This window comes from Lutra lutra, chromosome 11 (assembly GCF_902655055.1).
Source record: "Lutra lutra chromosome 11, mLutLut1.2, whole genome shotgun sequence".
Classification (NCBI taxonomy): domain Eukaryota; kingdom Metazoa; phylum Chordata; class Mammalia; order Carnivora; family Mustelidae; genus Lutra; species Lutra lutra.
In genome coordinates, this window is record NC_062288.1 from 1,911,651 (window position 1) to 1,917,687 (window position 6,037).

Sequence of the window (6,037 nt, forward strand, 5' to 3'; positions counted from 1 at the left end):
CCGCGTGGGAAGGAAGCCCGCCTCTACTTCCTCTGTGTGCCGCGGCTTTGCAGCTCCGAGGCGGGTCGTGGCCGGAATCAGACCCCACGTGGGCAGGTGGTCTCAGAGCAGGAGCCCCGTGGGAAGCGGGTGCTGGGTACCGGGTGGCGACATGAAAAACCACACACTTAATTGCTCCAGAAAGTGCTGCGATCGTCAGATCTATATCTGGATTGGAAGGGCTTATTGGCAAAATATTGGAGCAGATGCTGGAGGGAGCGGCTTAACGGGGGGGGAGGGCGCCCGCTCAGTCTCCAGACTTTCTGAGTTCGGCACAATTTAATTTTTATGAAATATAACATCTCTTAAAAGGTCGAGAGCTACAATATAAGCCATTTGTAGTTGTTAGAACGGTGTTTTTCTTTTCAAGATAATTTAAAGTGATCTGTAAGGACTGGAGAGGACGGCAGTTTCAGGAAGCCTCGGGAAGGACACGCTGCCACCGCCATGTCCGCCCCATGATTTAATTTGCCCTTCACACTAAGCCCCCCCAAATTGAATAATGGTCTTGCTCCTTTCAAAATAAACCAGGCATCACAGAGAGCCAGTGAAGAAAATTGATTCTATCATGTCTAATGAGGACAAAGCATTGCACTCGAAATCCATAGGATTCTCAAGGCCCATTTGCAAACATCTTCCTGGGATGTGCAGTGAATGTCAGCAGGCCAGCCCGCCTTCTTCTCCAGGAGCCGTCTCAGGGCTGGCCCCTTTGCTTCCTGACCCCCAGCCGGCTGCCGTCGGACACAGAGGGACGCCTGACAGACTGAAATCTGGTTTCTCTGCTGGGCGGAGCGAGGATAGGCAAGGAGAAGCCACGCAGCCAGTCAGCGAGCTTGCAGAGGGACGTGTTTGCTCTGGGCTGATGGGTCCTGCTCAGCCCTGCATCACGTGAGAAGCAGAGAGCCTGGATCAGAGGCCCCAGACGTCACAGAGCCGCCCGGACGGCATGTGGCTGGGCCCAGCTCCACGTGTCTAAATCAGCAGGTCTGGGAGCGGTGTTTCTGGTAGGTTCCCTGATGATGCTGATGCTGCTGGCCTGGGAACCACGTCGGAGAGCCACAGCTCTCGATAAACACGATGACGCTTCCCGTTCAAATACAGCAACACGCACGATGAGCCCAGAGATGCAGTCTGGAGCCGGGACACTCCCGGAGGGCGGAGAGAAGAAAGTCATTGCTCTCTCCTGACACCACCGTCCTGACGCAGAACGGGGCCAGGACCCGTGGCCGTGTGAGAACGAGCTGCTCTCAGATACAGCCTGCTCTGCCCCTCAAAGGTTGATAAAACAAGCTAAGATGAGGTTTCCAACTTCAGAAAAACCCCAGCATAAACACACATGCTTTTCTTAGTGTACCGACTTCAAAGATTTCATTTATTTATTTGAGAGAGACCGGGAGTGTGCACAGTGAGAGAAGTAGCAGGAGGACCAGAGCTGAGCCTGGAGCCCGAGGTGGGGCTCGATCCCACGAGCCTGGGACCATAACCTGAGCTGAGGTCCAGTAGGACGCTTAACCGACTGAACCCCCCAGATGTCCCCTTAGTGACTTTCCATGCTGGTCTCGCATCCCGTGACCTTACTGAACCCAGTCCCTGGTTCTAGGAATTCTTCCCATAGATTCCTTGGGTTTTCCACGTAGTCTTGTCATCTGCAGAGAAGGACACCCTCATCCCTGCGTTCGATGTTCGGGGTCCTGGGATCGAGTCCCAGGTCGGGCTCGCGCTCAGCTGGGGGTCTGCTTGACATTCTCCCACTGCCTCTGCGCCTCCCCACCTGCACTCGCTATCGCTCTTTCTCTCTCTCAAATAAATAAATGAATAAATATTAAAAATGTGAATTTTATGGTACGTGAACCATATCTCAAAAGAGGAAACACAACGTAAAATGAAAAGGAAACTAACCAGAAATTATTTGCCACGTTGACCACAAAGAGTCCTTGTCCTCAGTATCCATAAAGGACTATTGACATCCATTTTTTTAAGCAACGTGGAAACCTCAACAAAGGACACAAGGAGACAGCCTCATGTGAGGTGAAGCAGAAATTTCAAAGGTAGGATGGAGATGGAGAGATTCTGTTTCCCCAGAAAAGGAAAAGGAGATACACATCGTTGATTCGTTCTCATAGTTCCCTGTATTTTTTATTTTTTACATCTTCTGCTGTGTGAGTTGGTTTGCTATTTTAGAATGTGGAAAATGAATCTTTTAAGATGTGCCGTGCCATTAACTCTGGCCTTGGGGGCCGAGGCGGGAGCCGGAGCAGCCACGGGGGGAGGGCCATGCGACCGCCCGCTTCTGGAGGACACCTGCTTGCCAGGTGCTCTCCGCAGGTGGCTGCGTGGTCACCCTCATGCCCGGGGGGCTCTGTGGAGGAAGCTGAGGCCCCACGCTCACAGACGTGACTCACCTTGGCCACATGGCCACGTCTCTGTGGGAGAGTGGATCACTGTTCCTGTCCGCCCAGACATGGAGACTCCTGTCGTCTGCTACCCCCTGAATTGGCCGTCCCAGGAACCCCGGGGCTTTGGAGAGGGGCAGGTGCCTGGGCAGGTGCAGGACTGCGTCAGGCAGAGGAAACCTGCCTTTCACAGCGGGGGAGACCGTGCAGTCCCTCACAGGAGCGAAGGCAAGGACAGGACAGACATCGCATCATGGGGAGGCAGTGGCCATGGGTCCAGGAGAGCCCAGGCAGCCCCGGAGATGGGTTCCCCTCACAACTGGGTGGGGGTGCTGAGCCACAGAGAGGTGACCGCTGGAACACCCAACTCCAGGTGGGGGCTGGGACAGAACAGCGGCAATCATCCGAATCCCAGCAAGGACTGGATTATTAAGGGGTCGTGTGGTGGGGTGGGGGGGCGCTCTGGGGAATGAGGGCACAAAAGGGGGGTATGGCTTCTGGAGCGTCCTGCTCCTGATGCTGGCCGGGCCCCTGTGTGTGCACGTGTGTGCATGTGCATTTGTGCTTGGGTGTGCGTGCATTACGGGGCATCCTTGGGTGCGTATGGGTGCCTGTGTGAACATGCGTGTCTCCGCACCTGTGAGTGCACGCATGCGTGAGTGAGTGTGCACATGCCTGTGCGTGCACGTGTGTGTGTGTACAGTCACACGTACTTGAGGATGTGTGTATCCCTGGGCTGGTGTGTGTGCCTGCCAGAGATGCACCTGGGCTTGTGTGTCCCTGCAGGTGTGCACACATGAACCCGTCATAATGGGTGTGCCTGCTGCGCGCGTTGCCGCCGACACTCACTGGGAGCCTGGGTCTCTCCCTGTGCACGTACTGGGTTCTCCCTCTGTGCTGGCTTCTTCCCAGTTCCCTAAATCAGGAAGGGGCCCCGATTGCTGCTGTGGGACTGCGGGCAAGCCCCCCGAACCTCAGTGTCCTCTCCTGTCCTTATTCGGGGATCGCGGGGAGGATGGCACGAGGTGGGGCTCGGAATCCATCCACCGTTCTACGTTCACCATAGAAAGCGTGACTCTGTGTGTGTGTGTGTGTGTGTGCGCGCCCGTGCGTGCAGGGAGCTGTATCCTTCGTACAGGGAATGTAGCTGCATGCCCAGAGTCGCCCCGAATGCACACTTCTGACCTTTACTTTCCCCACTGAGCATGAGTTCATGAGAGCCCGTCGGGCCGTTAACAGCTGCCCGGCCGTGCATGTACGGAGAGCCTCCTATTCCTGTTGTAGGAAGGTCTGACCTAGAAACCGGGAGGCCGTGTGCCTCCTCCCGCGCCTCCTCCAGAAGCCCTCCAGGCAAGGAAGTGGGTATGGGCAACACGGAGATCCTTGCTCTGGCTCCCGCCCCGCTATGCCGGGTGCCGTGGGGTCAGCTGGGTCTGCTGTGCCCTGGCGGCCACGCTGCGTGCGGGTCAGTGGACAGGAGGTGCGCGACCCTGCGAGACCGCGAGGCTTCTGTCGCCGTGCAGTTAAATGTAGAACACACCGTGCCTGGCAGGCGCGATGCTTTTTTTAAAAAAATTTTTTAAAAAGATTTTATTTATTTGACAGACAGAGATCACAAGTAGGCAGAGAGGCAGGCAGAGGGAGGAGGAAGCAGGCTCCCCGCTGAGCAGAGAGCCCGATGTGGGGCTCGATCCCAGGACCCTGAGATCATGACCTGAGCGAAGGCAGAGGCTTAACCCACTGAACACCCCAGGCACCCTGGCATGCACGATGCTTAATGTCTGCTCCTGTCCAGACCATAGCAAATGCATATTTTAAGGATGGAAAATAGTTTCCCAACTGTGTACAGTTCTATCCTTTCATTTCATAGGCTGGTTGAGGAGGGAGAGAAGCCCAGGGTCCTCGGGCAGAAAGACACATTTGCAGGCAGCTCTGGGAAATTTGTTAAAAGCGCTGTCTCGAGCCCCAGCCCAGACCTACTAAACCAGAAAGTGGGCTGGCAGGGGGGCAGCTCTCCAGGGCACGCGGTGCAGGCCGGGTTTCCCAGCCACTGGATTACAGCTCGGGAGTGAGGGTGAAACTCCCGCTTGCCCCATTCGGCAACGTGCACACACACGCACACGCACATACACGTGTGTGCACACACGTACTTGAAGGCTCTCTGTATAACCTCAGATGAAGGCACTGAGCAGGTCATCTGTGAATGAGGGATAGCTTGAACTTTGCTGCCCCTTGGTCCCCCCACCCCCAAAACTTGTAAAACAGATTTGTTTTGTCTGTTTCTCACGGAGCAGGGAGCCCGATATGGGGCTCGATCCCAGGACCCTGACATCAGGACCTGAGCCGAAGGCAGACGCTTCACGGACTGAGCCCCCCAGGCGCCCCATGATTTTCTCGCTGCTTTGTAGTGGGCTGCTGGGTCCTGAGCTACCTTTCCTGGGGCTGGGTGTTGGGGTCGTTTCCAGGGTCCTGTCATGGCCTTCTGCACCTGGCTTTTGGTGTGCCCGTGCAAGACCCCGTAGGCTTGCAAACCCCAGAGAGTGAGTTCCAGGCGACCCAGCACACGGACATTTACATTGACAAGATGACATCAAATCGTTTCCCCGAGAGGCTTGGCTCCGTGGACCCTCCTGCTTGGGTGCCGCTCCTCAGCGCTCAGGTTTTTCCCACCTGCGGAGGTGGGCGGGCTTTTCGCCACGACCTCCATGGGCGTCTCCCTTGGGACTAAGGAGCTGGAGTGTCTTTTCCTTTACGTTTATTTGCCAATTACAGTTCCTCGCCCTTTGAATATTTGCCCGTCTGCTCCCCATTTTCAGAGTATGGGTCGTTGGTCTTTCCAAGACTGGAGAGTCCTGTGGGTAAGTTGGCGAGAATTCAGTCTGAGATGTGTAGGTGGTGCACGCCTTTCCCCGGCTCGTGGCTTGATGAGCAGAAACTTTGCATTGTAATGTCATCAGATTCACTCAGCCAGCATCTTGCTGGGTTCTTGCTGAAACCATCCTTTCCGGCCCCAAAGTCAAAATGCCTCTCATCGATGTTCTTTATTTTTTTTTTTTTAGATTTTATTTATTTATTTGAGACAGAGAGAGACAGCAAGAGAGGCAGAGGGAGAGGGGGAAGCAGGCTCCCTGCTGAGCAGAGAACCGATGTGGGGCTGGATCCCAGGACCCTGGGACCATGACTTGAGCCGAAGGCAGAGGCTTCACCAACTGAGCCCCCAGGTGCCCTCATCAGCTCTTTATAAAGGTCTAAGCATTGCGTCTCGTGTTCATTTTTGTTCTAAGGAGACTGAGATTTGGGGTGCCATAGACAGCCCCAGAACCTATTTTTCATGTCCTAGCTACTGAATATCTGAGTTATTGATACAGAATGTGTTAGTTACTGAATATCTACCATTTTCCTAGGGGTCCGTCACCTGCCTTTGTCGCATGACCGGCCTCCATAGTCACATGGGTGTGTTTCTAGGTCGCCCTGTTCTGTCCCATGCCTATTGCCCCTTCTTCAGGAGCAGCATCCTAGCTCCCCGCCGTGCTCTGCCCTCACACGAGTTTAGAATCAGCTCGCCGATTTATTTTAAAAACTCTTTGGGGCTATCGCCATTGCGA